Genomic DNA, 20,172 nt, shown 5'->3' on the forward strand with positions numbered 1-20,172 from the left:
TGATTCATTTTTCTGGCCCATATTTTTCTTCATGCTTTGATTTATCACCAGCAGGAGTGGAGGGCTTGTGCTTTTGCTCCACTGTCTTCCAGATAGTAGACCAGGAGAGGGACACACCTTTCTCAGTGTTCCTTGTCTCTCAAAAAGTGACTGACCTTAAACTTTCTCTGCAAGCACATATAAAATCTCTGTTTTCTACTGATATTTTTAGGTGCTGAGTGAAGTGATCTGGTGTTAGCCTCAGGAGGAGATGCTTAACCCTGCCTGCAGCTCTAAAATGCTCAAGACAGCAGCCCCCTACACAGAAGATCATTCCAGGGGTGCTCACGGACTCCTCACTCAGTCCTGCAGCTTCTTAGCTAGATCTGTATCTGCACTTTATTCTTGAGATTGTTATTAAATGTCCTATAGATGGATACAAGAGATAATATATTGGGTAAAGCACTTGCCTCCTAAGCAGCAGACCTGGGTTGGTCCCCCTTACCCCATATGGTCTTCTGAACACCTCCAGGGTGATTCGTGAGCACAGACCCAAAAGGAAGCCCTAAGTACCACCAGGTGTGGCCTCAAGATAAAACAAAGCAAAAAGTTCTATATACATGTCGGTTTCTTCTCAGACTTAGCTCAGACGTTTTATAGACAATTGACTCTTTTCCCAGAATTAGTCATTCACTTGCCAGAATTTGCTAAGAAACTTCCCACTTCAGCAGCCAGAGATACACCACAAAAGACTCCCCAATGGGCCAGCATGATAGTACAGTGGATATGGTGGTACTTGCATGTTGCCGAACCAGTTAGATACTCGAGCACAAAGCCAGGAGTAAGTCATGAACATAATCAAATATGGCCTAACCCCCACCCCTCAAAAAAAATCAGTTTTTCAATAACCTGCAAACTACAATGCTTTCAGAAGACACAATGATATCTATTAAGCACAGCATAATCTAGAGTTAGAAAAACTTTCTGTTCCACAGTTGTCATTGAGATAAACTATAGCTTCACAAGGTTGCATGATGCCTTTATTTTTATCCCCAAAACTGTCTTATAAGTATAGGAATATTAGAGGCACAACATACTCCTTATAATCCTGAAAATGCCATCTGTAATCCCATCTCTAAAGAAGGCTGTAATCAATGATTTTGAATTGACCAAACCGGATTTCTCAGTGTGGATTAAACACCACCCATCACTACCAAATGAAAAACATGATACCACATTTGGAAAATCAGGATTGTGGTACGATCAACTACCCCATGTCTCTTTACAAGCTTATTCATGCCTCCAAATTCTTTTTCTCTGTGAGCCTTTATTTTAGTTTACTTTTTATTTTTGGTCCACACCCAGTGATGATCATCAGGGTTAACAACTGGCTCTGTGTTCAGGAATTACTGCTAACAGTGCTTGGGGAACCACATGGGGTGCTGGGGATTGAACCTGGTAAGCCGGATGTGAAACAAACAACACTGTACCCACTATATAATCTTTCTGGTCCTCTGTGTGCCTTTAATACAGGATCAATTCCAAACCCAGATCAAGTCTTTCTTCATTTATATTTCACTGCTGATCAGTGCCCATGTCTTGACAGATATTGTCTCTCAAGATTGAAATAGAAGATAATCTCCCAGCTCCATGCTGATGTTGTGAGGTGAATTCAGTGCAAACTCACAACCTCTCCTCCTCCCCTCAGAACTGCAATTTTGGAGGGAGAGGAGTGGGGAGACATTCCTGGCTATATTTATAGCTTACTCCTAGCTCTGCTCTCAGAGATCATTCCTGGATGGCACGGGGGACCATATAGGGTGCCTGAAATTGAACCCCGTAGCCACATGTCAGGCAAGGGACCTCCATGCTGTACTATCACTCGAGCCCTGCAATTATCTGTTCACAGCTTTGGGTTTTGGCAGGACTGGTTTTGGGGGCTGAGAACATCCATCAAAACTTCTTTTCTGAAGCTTATTTCCAAAATCAGTTTTAAATTTCTAGTTAATATCTACAAAAGAACTAGTGAAATGATTGGAGTGTGTCAGGGTAGGGCTGGGGGCTGTATTTTCCTTCCTGCATACAGATGGGGTTCTTATGGGGGGAATTGAAAATACTAAGACATGAACATGAGCGTGGCGGTCGTTGGGTTGTGGAGGTCAGCTGCCGGGGCTGGGTCGCTTGGGGCAGGGAGGGCTCTCACCCAGCCCCCTCTGCAGCGCCCCGAGTTAAAACATCTGGCACAGAGTCCAGTGGCATGGTTATGGGAACCTCATTTTATGCTCCCTGCCGGGAGAAGCCACCGTGAGTTCTGGAGGGTGGCTGATGAGGAGATTATCTGGTACTGGCAGGAGGTGCCTTAAGAGTGTGACCGCTGGGTCGCCTGTGACTGGGGGAAGCAGGCAGAGGATGGCTGCTCCTGGGTCCCATTGAGTCCAGAGTCCAAGGTCACAAGGTTCCACATTACCTGGGTTCCATGGGACTTCACTCATGTGTGAGGCTCCGCCCAAGCGTGTGGAAAGTGGCCTTGAGCTTGGTGGCGGTTGGGTAGTGAAGGTTGGCTGCTGGGGCTGGGCCCTTGGGGCGGGGAGAGCTCTCACCTGCCCCCCTTGGGGCGCTAATATTGAATACAAAATAGTCATTACAAATGTGACTCTTGGGACCAGAGCGATAGATAGTATAGGGGCGGGAGAGAAGTTCCAGTGGGTAGGGTGCTCGCCTTGCATGAGGCTGGGTTTGAACCCCATGAGATCGCCTGAGCCCCGCCAGGAGGAAGCCTGAGCACAACCTAGAGAAACAAGAAAATTGGTCTTGGGTGGAATCTCCAAGCCAATTGTGAATCTTCAGGGGTGCACATTCTGAAGTTACCAGCTGGGCGCCTTGTCTGGGATGGAGCCCAGCGGACGCAGGAGGAAGCAATGCCCTTTTCTCCTCCCGTGCGTTCCGGAAATTCAAATCTGCTCCCGCTGCCTTTTCTCCAGGTCATCTAGAGGCCTGGGTCCCCAACCCGGTTTCCCTGGCAACCATTGAGAAGCTTTCAAAATGCTTCCAAACAATACTCCAGCTCTCTGGCACGGCTTCTTGGGTGCCCTGGAAACCGGCTTTTATTTGGGCCCCGGAGTGGGAAGCAGGGACTGGCTTTCCCAGGCCAGGAGCAGAGGCCAGGAGGGACCCAGCCCCGGCAGCTGACCTCCACTACCCAATAGCCACCACACTCCAGGCCACTTTCCACAGTGGCACCACAGTGACCACACAACACATCATAAGATACTTCCTACCCATTTCCCATAATTACCACACCATGTTTGATGGAGTTCAGAGAGTAGGCAACAAATTATAGACAGAAATATGTATAGATAAGCCTCTAGGAGAGCCTGGCAAGCTACCGAGTGTATCCCACCTGCTCGGGCAGAGCCTGGCAAGCTACCTGTGGTGTATTCGATATGCCAAAAACAGTAATGACAACAAGTCTCATTTCCCTAACCCTGAAAGAGCCTCCAATCATTGGGAAAGATGAGTCAGGAGATGCTGCTAAAATCTCAGGGGTGGGACAAATAGAGACATTACTGGCGCCCGCTCGAGTAAATTGAAAAGCATAGGGATGACACTGTGATGAACCTGAGAGGGTCTTAGTGAATCTGCCTTATAAATAAGTTTTCTGCCCAGACGTTCATGTTAATCTTCCGACCACTGCACTCATTCAATTTGGATCAGTGAAAAGAAAATAGAAAAAATTCCTGAGCCTGAGGTGTAGTTCTACAGTAGAGCACCTCCCCTCCCCAGTACTGCATAAATAAACCAACAAATAAACAAATAAATAGAGCACCTGAGCAGAATTGTCATGATGCCAGTGAGGAGAAGAACAGGATGCCAAATGCCCAATGCCAGTTTGTTTGGAAGTCTGGGTGTTTCAGATCAGAGAGTCTGACGTGCTATAACTTATGCCACTGCAGAGCTTATTTAGGATGGGTACCAGTATCCCATGCTTATATTTTGCTGAATATTTGGAAATAAGAATTGATTGCGCTGGTCACTCGCTAAGAAGTACAAGTCAGAAGGAAAAGACAAGTTTTGACTGACTTTACTCCTGTGTGCATTCGGAGTAAAGGTGATAAAGCAATGCACGCACGCACACACACAGAACTAGGGTTAATTAGTGGGAACCAGAGCAATAGGTGGGAGAATGGGTGAAAATAGGGGTGGTGGGCTTTAGGAATATTTTCCCAACCCCTTCAGCGATTATTTTCAGGAATAAAAGCTGAGAAGGTTTATAAAGAAAAACAATGCAGCAGGCAAAATCAGTTGGAGGAGACATTTGCTGCCTTGAATTTCTCACCCACTGAGATGCAGTGCATCACTTCGGGCTCTGGGGCAGCTAAGCCTCCTAGTGGCTGGGATCCAATCCATGTCTGCTGGGCTGCTGGCATTTGCCTTGGGTACAGTTAGCACTGGGGGAACTTGCTTTTCTGGCCTTTGGACTTGGAGGAAATGAAGTTTTTTTTTTACTGCAGTTCACAGACCACATGTGTGAGAGAAAACATACCAATTTACATATGTAGATATAAATGCACACTCCTGGGTGCAAACCTTGCACACCCAGCAGTTGTCGCTGCCTAGAGTCCCACACCTGCAGCCCTGAGTGGGTGTCCGCAGGGATGTGAGACTCCTCTGAATCATGGTTGGCTTCAGGGCCCTGCAATAAGGCTTCCGCACAGTGTCCACCTCAGTGGGCTCCCAGCTCAGCCCCTGTTTTCACAGCCTCTTTCATGGCTGTCCAGAAAGGTGAGGTGAGGGGTCTCCAAGACTCCTAGACCAGGTTCAGGTGATATCCAGAACTCTGTCTCAGGACCCACATTCTTCCCTCAAAGCTTGGGGCAACCCAAATCTCTGTATCACTGCCGCCTTCCTTAATGACTGCATACACCCTGTGTCAAGCATGACCTTGACTCTGGACCTAGGTGTGATATAGGACTGAACTACTGAGCTGGTCTTTCTTTTGTTTTTTGTTTGTTTGTTTGTTTGTTTTTTGGGTCACACCCAACAATGCACAGGGGTTACTCCTGGCTCTGAACTCAGGAATTACTCCTGGCAGTGCTCAGGGGACCATATGTGATGCTGGGAATCGAACCCGCAATGGCTGCGTATAAGACAAACGACCTACCCGCTGTGCTATCACTCTAGCCCCTGAGCTTGTCTTTCTGATTCTATGCATCAGGCAGCTTCTCATGCACACGTGTGTTTGGGTGGGACTACACACAGCAGTGCTCAGGGTCTACAGCTGGCTCAGTAGTTGGGATCATTCCAGCAGTGCTCAGGAGTCCATGAGGTGCTGAGGATTCCAAAGGGCCTGCAACATACAAAGACTGTGTTCAGCATACTGGGCTGTTTCTCCAGCCCAATTGGCTGTTTATAATCTTGATCTCCACCCATGTCCTGGCAGTCAATACCTTCAAGGACCTGGGAACCCCTAAAGTACGGTCTCAAGGAAGCCGAGTTACTGCATTCCTCACAAGCGGCAGGACTAGGGTTCGGCCTGGAGCTCACTGGGGAGCACTCACCTGGGATGTGGGAGGCCCCAGGTGCCATTCCTTGAACCATAAAAGCAAACAAAAGAGAAACAATCCAAAACAAGTTGTGGGGAAAAAACTACTCTTGTGTTGGCAAACGCAAAAATAATTTCACTAGTCTTTGTTTTTATAAAAGTTTTTGGCCTACAGCTACCAAACTAAAGATACAGATATTTTCTTTAGACACCAGCCATCTCACAGACACACATAAAGCCCCCCTTTGGAAACATAAATAGAATAATCTTAACCATGGCTTAAAATAAAATAGTTTGGGGTGGGGTGGATAGTGCAGGAGAGAAAGTAGTTGTAATTCCACATTGGTAGTGGGAAAATGTAAACACTGGTGAAGGGATTGGTGTGGAACACCGGACTGAAACTCAAACATGAAAAACTTTGTAACTGAGTATCTCACTGTAATTCAATAAATAAATAAATATAAACTAAAATAGAGAGAGTGAGAGAGAGAGAAGATAACTGCCTGCCATAGAAGGGGGTGGGGGTTGGCAGGTGATGGGAGGGAAATTGAGGACACTGGTGCTGGGAAATGTACACTGCTGGAGAGATGGGTGTTGGAACACTGTATGGCAGAAACCCAACCATGAACAGCTTTGGAAGGGTCTATCACGACAGTGATTCAGCTAAAAAAACTTTGTAATAAAATAAAATTGTTTGGAGCTGAAGAGATCTGGACTGAAGTACAGTAGGGAGGGAAGCAGCCAATCCAATTCAATTTCCTGCACCACACCAGGGCCCTAGAGCACCTCCAAGTGTGATCCCTAAGATCAGGGAGCCAGCAGTAAGCCCTGAGCACTCTAGCGTGTGACCCAAACACAGAGTCCGCACCTGAAAGCCATGCAGGAGTGAAAGCACCTGTTTTCTACTCTGCAAACCCTAGCTCCATTCCTGGTCTGTTCCCCGAGCACCATCAGGCGGACCTGTGAGCACAGAGCCAGGAGTAAGCCCAGAGTAACCCCAAAACAAACTCACACTATATGCATGTGTGTATAATTATAGCTACTTATGAATCTTTTTAAGATCCTTAAAGATTAACAAAGATCAAATTGTATAATTTGATCTTTGATCAATCAAAGATCAAATTATACAATTTTGTTTCTGGTATATAAATAAGAGATAAAACAAAAAAGTGCCAAGAATGACAACTCTCTGTCCAATCAGAGGAGGGTGAGGTGGGTGCAAAGGGCAGGGATTATAGTGGAGGAGGAAGAAGTGGGCGGGAGGAGTTGAGGTAACGCAGTCTGAAGGTCCAGCAGAGGGGCTCTGTGTCACACTCTGCTGTCACCCTGTCTCCAATGGACTTTGACACTGTCCACCCATCTGTCCACAGCTGTGGACAGACAGTTCAGGTTGGTTACACTTGCACTGAGGTGCCTCTCTTTATCTTTCTGCTAATTAGCAGGCGGGAACATTCTCTAGCCCATGACTGTGGGTGGGGAGGGCAAGTTTGTTAGGATTCATTGTGTTCTTAGCCAGATCCCGATTCAAACCTGTAGCACTGTAGCACTGTCCTCCCATTGTTCATCGACTTGCTTGAGTGAGCACTACTAACGTCTCACAATAAACTGTGAGACTTGTTGTTACTATTTTTGGCATATCGAATACATCATGGGTAGCTTGCCTGGCTTTGCTGTGTGGGCAAGATACTCTGGGTAGATTGCCAGGTTCTCCGAGAGGGGCAGAGGAATCAAACCCGGGTCGACTGCATGCAAGGCAAATGCCCTACTTGCTGTGCTATTGCTCCAGCCCAATGCCAGCCCAATTCAAACCTGTATTTTCATATATATACATGTATATATACACATATATATATAATTGTTCACAGTGATTTATTACATTCAATATTACAACACCAATTCCATGACCATTATACCTTTCCACCAGCATTATTTCCTATTTTCCCAACCACTGGGCTGGAGCGATAGCACAGCGGGTAGGGCATTCGCCTTACACGCAGCCAACATGGCTGACCCGAGTTCGATTCCTCCGCCCCTCTCAGAGAGCCCGGCAAGCTACTGAGAGTATTTGATATGCCAGACACAGTAACAACAAAGTCTCCAATGGAGACGTTACTGGGCCCGCTCGAGCAAATCGACGATCAACGGGAGGGCCTTTATTATTATTTATTCCCAACCACCAGCCAATCCTGCCCCAATAGCAGGCCTTAAATGATTTATTTTGTATTAATTTTGTTTTGATGAATTCACTGAAAACAATCAAAAAAGATTTCCTTGAAAGAAAGTGTGTGAAGAATGTTGTATCTCACACTGGAGCCATTAAGCTCCTGTATAAGAGATTATTAATGTGTTAAGCCTTGTTTGATAATGTTTTCTTAATCGAGATTGGTTGCCTTCTACTTTACTTCCATCCAATGTGCTGTGCTACTCCTGGTATGTGGAGTATGAGATATCGTGGGAATCAGGCCAGGAATTCTAAAATTTTGATTGGGTGATACTGCTGGGGTTAAACTTTTAACTGGATGGTAACCTTGGAGTCTGGAAGCATTGCTGCAGATTAGTGGACTCTTTTGAAATTTATTTATGTATCTCTGGTTCATGTCTGGTCAATGAGATTATTCGGCGATAGAGGCAGTTCATAGACATGACTTCCAGACTCCCGGGAGACAGGGGGATGGAGAAGGTCATCAATCCCAGACTCCAGGTCACACATCAAAGGCTCCGTGGAAGCCTGGACATTTTGGACACAAAACCTGCATACCTGAGTTTTTCACAAATTCATTTCTGGTGAGGTTTGTCTGTGACTGTGGTGTTTGACCATGAGCATGGCGGCAATTGGGTTCTAGGAGTTTTCAGCAGATGAGGCTCTGCTTGCATGAGTGAAAGGACTCACCTGCTCCCCTTGGGGTTCCTCAGATTTGAGATTCAACCAGGCGCAGGGTCTGGTGGTGCCTCTGCAATTCACTCATCTCTTTTGAGATTTTTGTGTGTCTCGATTATAGTCAATTAATGAGTTCATTTAGCACAGAAAGCAGTTCGTGGGCATGACAGGTAGGCTCCCAGAAGAACAGAAGGATGGGGGGAGATCACCCATCTCCAACTCCATGGGAGCTTGCCAAACATGTATTCCACAGATATCAAGTAATAGGTGAAAGTCAGAACTCACCTTGGGCCATGAAGTACCGAATTGGTGTGGGAAGGTTGATAAAAGTTTAGAACCCCAATGCCCATGGTGAAAAACTTAAGAAATGCAGGGAAGGAGGGGTGCAGCGAACTAGTGCAGGGGTGAGGGGCAAAAGACTTTCACGCATAAAAATCAAAATTTAATCCCTGCACTGTATGATGGCCCCCTAAGCATCTCTGGCTGTTACTCTGGTCAGCCACAAGCAACACCACAATGGCAGGAACAAGCATTGAATGTAACAGCCCTCAGTGCCCCTGAGAACTGTGTGGAAGTTGCCCCAAAACAAAATAAGAACTGGAGGTGACTGGGGTTTTTCTGGCTGGTTATGGGGACCACACATGACTTTGTTCAAGCTTACTCCTGGCTCGGTGCTTAGGAATCACCAATTACAGGGTTCACAGGGCTCTGTGGGGTGCCAGGGATGAATCTTGGTCAGCAAGTGAATGAGGGACAAGGGCCATATCTATGATGCCACCTGTACTGTGCTCTGTGTATTTTCTTTTAATTAAACTATTCATTAATCCAAAGTGGGGTCTGGGGAAAGAGTCCGGTTGGCAGAGCACTGGCTTTGCACATGGCCACCTGTGTTCCATCCCTGAAACCTCAGAGGATCCCCAGAGCAGTGCCAGAATTAAGCCCTGAGTGCAGAACTTGGAGCAAACCTGTGAGTACCACCAGGTGGCCCAAACCTCCTGCTGCCTGAAATAACTCACTGAGCAGAAGAAGTGAGTGATAAAAGGTGGTGTGTGTGGACACACCTCACCTGCTGTTTGTTCCTCATAGGGGAAATATTTTTTGTCTTAGTTCAAACCCTTTGCTCAGACATGCTGTCAGCAGTGACTGTGACGCTGCTGAAATTCAGCACAAAACTCCAAGATGCTTTATTGTTGCTTAGATTCTGCTGCTGCCCCTGGTGAGAACAGATATCACAGGAAGTGTCTACACTCACATGGGCACAGCCAGTCATGGATCACTAAAGACCAGCAAGCTGGGAGGCGCTATGTCTGTGGTGTCCATACGGAGTTCCCCAGGACCAGGCGCCCGAGGACTCACTCACTCCCTTTGTGCACAGAGAGCCCATAGGACTCCATCCCCAGGGTCCCTGCACCTCAAAGCTTCCCTTAAACATCAACTGTCTTTTGAAGCTAGACTTAGGTGTTCTTACTGCTCCCAGAAAATAACATCAAAGGCAGTAGGCAGCTGGCTCACACCCCGCTCTGCACCCCCCTTACTCTCTTGTTACCCCCTACACGCTCCTCTTGTCACCACAGAGAGCATTCCTTCACCATGAGCCTCCCAGCACATGCTCTCACAGGAACACAATTCCTGTGAAAATGAGGACACGGTATGTCCGGAGAGAGATAAAGAAATTTTTATTCAGAAAAGTATTCTGGATATGTCCCTTGTGTTTCCAATGGATGCACTAAGTCTTAAGCTTTCATTCTACTCTTGACTGAGATGTGGGTGCTCTGAGCACCATCTAAGTGCACAAATATTCATCTCTCATGCTGTGCTGGACTGAGAGCAGATAGATTTGGGAACCACAGGGTTGGCCCTGAACCATCTGTTTGACTGTTCCCGGGACTGTTTCCTGTCATCTTCCTGTGAGGATGATGGTCACATACAGAGAGTATTAGGGACTGGTGGAGGGTCTCAGGCCCTAACCCCCTTCCCCGCTCAGCAACTCACTCCAGAGAAGGGATCATTCTCTCTGCTCTGCAGCTCTTCTCTGGGATGTTTCCCCTAGTCTCAAGCACTTACTCAGCATCCTTCATGGGTGGCCTCTGTCTCTCACACTGACATCACATCAGGCTGTGGGGCTTCTTGCTGCCAGGGGAGCAGCTCCAGGAAATGTCTCTGTGCCCAGTCCAAGGGGAGGGAGGTGGCCAGATCTGATATAGATGTGTGGGCAGTTACCTCATCTCCCTACAGAACTGCAATTATCACTTCCCCTGCAGGGACAGTGACAGGGAAGCTTGGAGAGCTGAGACATTTCTGGGAAACTCTTTGGAAGTTGCTAATTGCTAAAGTCTGACAAGTTGCTGGTGAATTTCTGAAGGGAAAGGCTGGTGTTGGGGAAAGGCTACTGTTTCCTCAAGATCCTCACAACAGCCTAGGCTGCAGGTGTGCTGAGTCCACAGCAAACAGGTTTGTGAAAAAATTAACCCAAGGACTTGGGGAAACTGGCAGATCTGTGATCAGGGAAAGATAAAATGATGTAATTAGAGGGTAAAAGAGTGAGGCTTTCCTCTGAAAAATTACAAATGAAATTCCTATTAGGTTTATTCTGGAAAGGGTTTCTTTTTTCTTAAAAATTCTTTACTTTTATTTATTTTCTTACAGACCTACAAATTTTCTTTATTACATTTCAGTCAAACAAGGTACGAGTACCCATCCCTCCACCAGTGCCCATTCTCCACCACCAATGTTTCCAGTGTTCCTCCCACCTCCCCCACTCCTTCTGACCTTTTGCCTCTGTGGCAGACACATTCCCTCTTTCTCTCTTCTTTTGGGTGTCATGGTATACAATATATGCCCTAAGCAGTCATCATATTTGGTCAATAGTCTTCTTTCAGCACACATCTACCATCCCGAGCGAACCCTCCAACCATCATTTACTTAGTGGTCTCTTATCTATCCCACCTACCTTTTCCCCCAGCACATGAGATTGCCTGCAAGCCATGGGGTGATCCTCCTGACCCTTATCTCTACTATCATTAGGTGTTATTCTCCTATGATGTTACTTTATATTCCACAGATGGGTGCAGTAATTCTGTGCCTGTCCTGATCTTTCGGACTCATTTCACTTAACATGATACACTACATGTCGATCCACTCATATGCAAATTTCATGGTTTCATCTTTTCTAACAGCTGCATAGTATTCCACGGTGTGGATATACCAAAGATTCTTTAAGCCGTCATCTGTTCTCGGGCACTCAAGTTTTTTTTCCAGATTCTGGCTATTGTAAACAGTACTGCAATAAACATACAGGTGCAGATGTCACTTCTACTATACTTTTTTGCATCTCCAGGATATATTCCCAGAAGTGGTATTGCTGGGTCAAATGGGAGCTAATTTCTATATTTTGGAGAAATGTCCATATTGTTTTCCAAAAAGGATGGACCAGTCGGCATTATCCACAGCAGTGAAGGAGTGTACCTTTCTCCCCACATCTACACCAACACTGGTTGCTTTTGTTCTTTTGGATGTGGGCCAGTCTCTGTGGTTTGAGATGATATCTCATTGTTGTTTTGATCTGCATCTTCCTGATGATTAGTGATGAAGAGCATTTCTTCATGTGCCTTTTGGCCATTCAGATTTCTTCTTTTAGAAAGTTTCTGTTCATTTCAGCACCCCATGTTCTGGTGGGGTTGGATATTTTCTTCTTGTAGAGTTCAACCAGTGCCAGGTATATCCTTGATATTAACCCCGTATCAAATTGGTATTGGGTGAATATCCTTTCCCATTCTGTAGACCGTCTTTGTATTTTGAAAGTCACTGTTTCTTTTAAGGTGCAGAAGCTTCTTAATTTAAGATAGTCCCATTTGTTTATCTCTGTTTCCACTTGCTTGTTCAACGGCATTTCATCTTTGAAGAAACCTTTGGCCTCAATGTCATGGAGGGTTTCGCTGACCTTGAGAAGGGTTTTAAAGGCAGCACTCAAGGTACGCATGTACACCCTCATTTATAGCAATGTTTTCATAATGGTTAAGATGTGGAAGTGATCCAGTCTGTTAGGACTGATAAATAAATCAGTACAATGTGCTTGATGTAAATAATGGAAAGGTTTCCATCCTTAAAGAGAAAGCAGAGGCCAGAGTGGATAGTCCAGCAGGGGAGGTGATTGACTGCATGGGGACAAGGCCGGTTTGATTCATGGATCCTGTATGATCATTTGAGTCTCCACTGGAGTGATCCCAGAGAGCAATGTGAAGAGGAATCCTTCCATACTGCTCATTGTGGCCCATACAAACATACAAAAAGCAAATGGAAGGAGGCACTGACAGCAGCTGCAGGCTTGAGTGTAGATTCGCAAAGCTGCTCCCAGAGGAAGATGCCGCCGGGCTCGGCTTGTGGGTCCTCATGGGCTCATGCAGCCACAGAGAAGCCCTTGTTGTGAAGCCTGCCTTGCTAGGCCCAGACGTCAGGTCCTTATTACCACTGAAAGGACCAAATTCCTCTGATCTGCCTTGTGAGTGGGACAGGGGAGGAAGGGGAAAGTCGCCCGTGTGGGGCCAGGGAAGTAGAGTCAAGGTCGCCAGCAGGTGCATGGAGCTGGGGTGTGTGCATACCCAAGGAGAAAGTGGCCAAGGGCAGACCAGGCCCGACTCTGTCCCACTGGTGGTGCCACTGTCCCTCACACCTGCAGCGAGTGTGGCTCCCTTTCTCTGCATTCTTCACACACTTGTGCCTTGTTCTCAGTCTTGTTGCGTTGCTACCAGTCAATCAGTCAGGTGACACTCCCTGAGGTTCACGGGACTGATGAGAGCCCCATCCCTGGAGGGGCAGGAGCTCCCCACTCCTCACTCCACGATCCTGAAGTTTTTGCTACAGCCACATACAAGTCCAGACCCAGTCAGAGCCAGACCACCTTCTCCATTTCAACTCCAGTGTTGGGAACCAGCATTTGTGGTAATAAAATATTGAAACATCTTGTCTGAGTCTCTGTCCAGAGACCTTATGAGACCAGCTAAGTCTCTTCCACAAAGACTTAACTCCTTTCCCAGGAGTACACTCTGAGAATGAGGCAATAAATTCTAAAAATTGGCCATCTAATCAAAAGTATTACCTTGAATAGGAGTCATGCAACCTCTTTCGTCTCATGACTGATTTCTCTCTGCCTGTGTCTTTATGACCACACATGCAGTCTGCAGGCCCAGTTTCTCTTCCTGTTAAGACTAGAGATGATTCCAATGTGGCATGTACCATATCCTGCTTATTCATTCCCCTTTCTGAGCAGATTGTGTGGATTCCACAGCTTGGCATTTGTGAAAACAATGGTTTCTATGAACATGGGGGTAAAAACCCACTTGGCTGTATCTATAACTATTTTCTGAATAAATGGAAAGTAGAATTGCATTTTTTAGATGTTTATAGGAACTGTTTGATCTTTTTTCACGCTGACTGCATCACTTCATCTTACCCCATCACAGCCCAAGTTGCCTGTTTCCCCACATCCTTGGGTTAATTTTTGTACAAACATGTTTGCTGTGGACTCAGCACACCTGCAGCCAAGGTTGTTGTGAAGGACCCTGAGGAAACAGGAGCCTTTCCCCAAACACCACAATGTCTCTCTGCAGAAACTCATGAGCAACTTGTCAGACTTTAGCAATTAGCAACGTTCAAAAGGTTTCCCAGAAGTTTCTCAGCATCCCAAGCTGCCATTGTCACTGGCTCTGCAGGGGAAGTGATAATTGCAGTTCTTCAGGGAGATGAGGTCACTGCACCACATCTATATCAGGTCTGGGCACCTCCCTTCCAATGGCCTGGGCACAGACACATTACATGGAGCTGCTCCCCCTGGAAGCAAGAAGCCCCACAGCCTGCTGTGATGTCAGTGTGGGAGGCAGAGGTCACCCAGGAAGGATGCTGAGTAAGTGCTTGAGACTGGGAGAAACATCCCAGGGCAGAGCTGCAGAACAGAGAGAATTATCCCTTTTCTGGAGTGAGGAGCTGGGTGGGAAAAGGAGAGAGTGTCCGAGAACCCCCCACCAGTCTCTGGTATACTCTCTGTAGGTGACCATCATCCTCACAGGCAGGTGACAGGGGACAGTCCCAGGAACAGTCAAACAGATGGTTCAGGGCCAACCCTGTGGTTCCCAAATCCAACTGTTCTCAGTCCAGCACAGCATCAGAGATGAATGGTTGTGTGTTTAGATGGTGCTCAGAGCACCCACGTCTCAGTCAAGAGTAGAATGAAAGCCTAAGACTTAGTGCATCCATTGGAAACACAAGGGACATATCCAGAATACTTTTCTGAATACGAAGTGTTTTTATCTCCCTCTGGAGATAAAAACACGTCCTCATTTTAACAGGACATCCTCCCATGTCCTCATTTTCACAGGAATTGTTTCCTCCCACATCCTCATTTTCACAGGAATTGTGTTCCTGTGAGAGCATGTGCCGAGAGGTTCATGGTGAAGGAGTGCTCTCTGTGGTGACAGGAGGAGTGTGCATGGCGTGACAGTGAGGGGGGTGCAGAGCAAGATGGGGGTCAGCTGCTCACTGCCTTTGATGTTATTTTCTGGGAGCGGTAAGAACACCCAAGTCCAACTTCATAAGACACTTGAGGTTGAAGATCAGCGTTGAGGTGCAGGGACCTTGGGCACTGAGTCCTATGGGCTCTCTGTGCACACAGGGCGTGGGTATATCCACAGATTCCTGGTCCTAGAGAGCTCCGTGTGGGCACCACCGACACAGCTGCTCCCAGTCCACTGCCCTTTACAGCCTCATGGCTGGCTCAGCTCAGGAGAGTAGAAACAATAGTTTTTTGTGATAAGTATGCTTTCAAAGGCAGCAGCAGTATTAGAGCAACAGTAAAACCTTTTGGATAGCTTTTGTTCTTGTTGTTTTGGGGGGTCTGACCTGGTAAAGCTCTGGATCAGTCCTGGCTCTGCACTTAGGAATTATGCCTGCAACGCTCAGGGACCCTGGGGGATAAAGCACAGGTCAGCCATGCACAAGGCAAGCACCCTCCCCATCTCTATTTCTCTGGCACATTTAGGGTCATTTTCTGCTGAATTTCAGGACAGAATCACCAAGCCTATATTTGAGCACCAGGGTCTGACTCGAGCACCACATTGCCCTCATATGTAGACAAATGGCAGCTGAAGTGCATTCACAGCAACCACCTTGGGACCCTTAACCCTACCTCCTGCTGTTCAGTGAGGCTTTGTTTGGATACGGACCACACCTGGTGGTTCTTAGGGCTTACTCCTAGCTTTGCACTCAGGGATCAGTCCTGGAGGTCCTGGGGTGCTTTTAGATGTGATGTGGATCTAACCCCACTTGGACGTGTGGGCAAGACAAGTGTCTTACCCACTCATCCCTTTAGCTCCCATTTTTTTCTTAGTGAATTTTTCACTTAAAAATCACACAAAGAGAGCTGGAGAGATTCACAATGGGTAAGGCAGTTGTCCTGGACACACCAACCAGGGGCTGGAGCCTGGCACCGCACAGGGTCCTTGCACCCCTCCAAGAATGATCCCTGAACACTGCTGGGTTGGCCCCATGCCCCCCAAAACCCCATAATTATTAGTTCAGTAAAATATGAATCACTCTCTTTTGCTCTCTCTACTGCTCCCCATCTCTCTTGGTTCTCTCCCCCTTGCTCTTCTCTTCCTGACTTCCCCTCACCCTCTTTGTCAAGGTGTCTAACTTTAGGAAAAACCATTTTTGGTGCCACTTCTTAAATTTAATGAATAGAAAGAACTGCTCACAGCAATTGATTACATTCAATATTTTAATACCAATCTGACCATCATTACATATTCACACCAACATTTTTGGAATTTTACCACCACCACCCAAGCCTGCCCCAAAAGCAGATGCTGAATAATTTCTTTTGTATTACTTGTTTGGGATAATTGACTAAAAATCATCTAAAGAGGTTTCCTTACAGGAAAGTTTGTGAAAATTGTTGAATCTCATCTTGGCGCCACTAAGCCCCTGCATTACAGATTATAAACATGGTGTCGGAGTTTGAGTCTTGTGTGCTAACATATACATATATATACATGTATGTACATATTTATTTTTTATTAAGATTGGTTTTCTTCTACCTTACACCCCATAAAATGTGGTTTGCTACTCTTGGTATATCAATGGCATAATTGTATGAGGAATTTTAAAATTTTAGATCTAGATCTAGAGTTAAACTTTTTTCAACTGGATGGTCATTTGGGGGTTTGGAGCCATCTCTGCAGCATATTGCTCTCTTCCGAGATTCACTTGTGGGTCTCTGGATCATGGCCTTACTACACTTAAATGGCGCCCAAAGGCAGTTCGTGGTCATGACTGCCAGGAAAGAAGACGTGCAGGGAACTGAAAGAGGAGCCATTCCCAACCTCGGAAGCTGGAGGTTTTATTTTTTTTATTTTTATTTATTTATTTTTATTAGTGAAACACCATGAGGTACAGTTGTAGATTTACAAATTTTTGTGCTTGGATCTCGGTCATACCACGATCAAATACCCATCCCTCCACCAGTGCTCATTTTCCACCACGAGGATAATATCCCTCCCCCCCATCCCCCATCCCCCATCCCCCCATCCCCCCATCCCCCCCTGCCACTGTGGCAGGGCATTCCCTTTTGTTCTCTCTCTCCTTTTGGGTGTTGTGATCAGCAAAAGAGGCATTGAGTGGCGAACATGTTCAGTCCAGTCTACTTTCAACCTGCATCTCCCCTCCTGGGAGGATCCTCCAAACACCCTCCACTTGGTGTTCCCCTTTCTATCTGAATTGTCCTTTCCCCTAGAATACCCGGCTGGCCTCTAAGTTATGGAGTAATTCTCCTGGTGTTGATCTCAGCTATTCTTGGGTATTAATCTCATATTTTGTTACTTTATATCCCCCAGATGAATGCAATCTTTCTTTGTCTATCCCTCTCTTTCTGACTCATTTCGCTTAGCATGATACTTTCCATATTGTACCACTTGTATGTAAAGTTCATGACTTCATCTTTTCTAAGAGCTACATAGTAATTCATTGTGTAGATGTACCAAAGTTTCTTTAACCAGTCATCTGTTCTTGGGCACTCAGGTCTCTTCCAGTTTCTGGCTACTGTAAAGAGTGCTGCGATGAACAAACAAGTGCAGATGTCACTTCGGCTACACATTTTTGCCTCTCTGGGATATATTCCCAGGAGTGGTATCGCTGGGTCAAATGGGAGCTCAATTTCTAATTTTTTGAGGAACGTCCATACTGTTTTCCAAAAGGGCTGAACCAGTCGGCATTCCCACCAACAGTGAAGGAGTGTCCCTTTCTCGCCACATCCGCGCCAGCAACGGTTGCTTTTGTTCTTTTGAATGTGGGCCAGTCTCTGAGGTGTGAGATGGTATCTCATTGTGGTTTTGATCTGCATCTCCCTGATGATTAATGATGTAGAGCATTTTCTCATGTGCTTTTTTGCCATTCGGATTTCTTCTTTGAGAAAGTTTCTGTTCATTTCATTGCCCCATTTTTGGATGGGGTTGGATGTTTTCTTCTTGTGGAGTTCAACCAGTATTTTGTATATCCTTGATATCAACCCCTTGTCAGATGTGTATTTGGTGAATATTCTTTCCCATTCTGTAGACTGTCTTTGTATTTTGGACACTGTTTCTTTGGAGGTACAGAAGCTTCTTAGTTTAAGATAGTCCCATTTATCTATCTCTGTTTTCACTTGCTCAGCCAGTGGTGTGTCATCTTTGAAAATACCATTAGCCTCAATGTCATGGAGGGTTTTGCCAACTTTGTCTTCAATGTATCTTATGGTTTCTGGTCTGATGTTGAGGTCTTTAATCCATTTTGATCTTACCTTTGTACATGGTGTTAGGCAGAGTTCTGAGCCCATTTTTTTGCATGTAGCCGTCCAGTGATGCCAGCACAATTTGTTAAAGAGGCTTTCCTTACTCCACTTCACATTACTTGCATCTTTATCAAAGATTAGAAGATCATATGATTGAGGGGAGATGTCAGTGTATTCAACTCTGTTCCATTGGTCTGCAGTTCTGCCTTTGTTCCAGTACCATGCTGTTTTGATTATTACCGCTTTGTAGTAAAGTTTGAAATTAGGGAGGTTGATTCCTCCCATTTTCTTTTTCCCAAGAATTGCTTTAGCTATTCGTGGGGGTTTATTGTTATTGTTCCATATAAATTTCAGGAGTGTTTGCTACATTTCTTTGAAGAATGTCATGGGTATCCTTATAGGAATTGCATTGAATTTGTACAGTGCTTTCGGTAGTATTGCCGTTTTGACAATGTTAAGTCTCCCGACCCATGAGCAGGGGATGTCTTTCCATTTCCTCATGTCCTCTTTTATTTCCTGAAGTAGCGTTTTGTAGTTTCCTTTGTACATGTCCTTTATTTCCTTAGTTAAGCTGATTCCTAGGTACTTGATTTTCTGGGGCACAATTGTGAACGGGATTGATTTTTTCATATAGTTTTCCTCTCTCTCACTGTTTGCGTATAGGAAAGCCATGGACTTTTGGGTATTGATTTTATAGCCTGCAACTTTACTATACAAGTCTATTGTTTCTAGAAGTTTTTTGGTGGAGGTTATTGGGTTCTCTAAGTATAGTATCATATCATCTGTGAATAGTGAGAGCTTGATTTCTTCCTTTCCTACCTGAATGCCCTTAATATCTTTTTCTTGCCTAATTGCTATTGCAAGTACTTCCAGTACTATATTGAACAGCAGTGGAGAGAGTGGGCATCCTTGTCTCGTCCCTGATCTTAGAGAGAGGCTCTCAGTTTTTCCCCATTGAGGATGATGCTTGCTGTAGGCTTATGATAGATGGCTTTAACTATGCTGAGGAAAGTCCCCTCTATACCCATCTTGGCTAGGGTTTTCATCATAAAGGGGTGCTGGATCTTGTCAAATGCTTTCTCTGCATCTATTGATATGATCAGATGCTTTTTATCTTTTCTTTTGTTGATATGATGGATTATGTTGATTGATTTCCGAATGTTAAACCATCCTTGCATCCCTGGGATGAATCCTACTTGGTCATGGTGTATGATCTTTTTGATGAGCAGTTGGATTCTATTTGCTAGTAGTTTGTTGAGGATATTTGCATCTGTGTTCATCAGGGATATCGGCCTGTAGTTCTCTTTCTTTGTGGTATCTCTGTCTGCTTTTGGTATCAGTGTGATATTTGCTTCATAGAAACTGTTTGGAAGTGTATTTGATATTTCAATTTCATGGAAAAGCTTAAAGAGGATTGGGAGTAAGTCTTCTTTAAAGATTTGGAAGAATTCACTGGTGAATCCATCCGGGCCAGGGCTTTTGTGCTTGGGGAGACTTTTTATTACCATTTCAATTTCCTTGATGGTGATAGGTCTGTTCAGGTATTCCAGGTCTTCTTGGTTCAACCTTGGGAGTCTGTAGGAGTCTAGGAATTTATCCATTTCCTCGAGGTTTTGATGTTCCGTGGCATAAAGCTTCTCAAAGTTCTCCCTGAGGATCCTTTGAATTTCTGTAGTTTCTGTTGTAATGACCCCCTTTTCATTTCTGATTCGGTTTATTAGGGTTTTCTCTCTCCCTTTCTTTGTGAGTTTTGCTAGGGGCTTATCGATTTTGTTAATTTTCTCAAAGAACCCGCTCTTGGTTTCATTGATCTTTGGGATTGTATTCTGGGTTTCCATCTCGTTAATCTCTGCTCTGAGTTTTATTATGGAAGCTGGAGATTTTAGTCACAATTCCGTGTACCTGGGTTTTTCATCGGATTCAATCTCATGCATGGGGGGCTCAGGGCAAGCCTGTGAA

Source organism: Sorex fumeus, unplaced genomic scaffold, assembly GCF_029834395.1.
Source record: "Sorex fumeus unplaced genomic scaffold, SorFum_2.1 ptg000122l, whole genome shotgun sequence".
Taxonomy (NCBI): Eukaryota; Metazoa; Chordata; class Mammalia; order Eulipotyphla; family Soricidae; genus Sorex; species Sorex fumeus.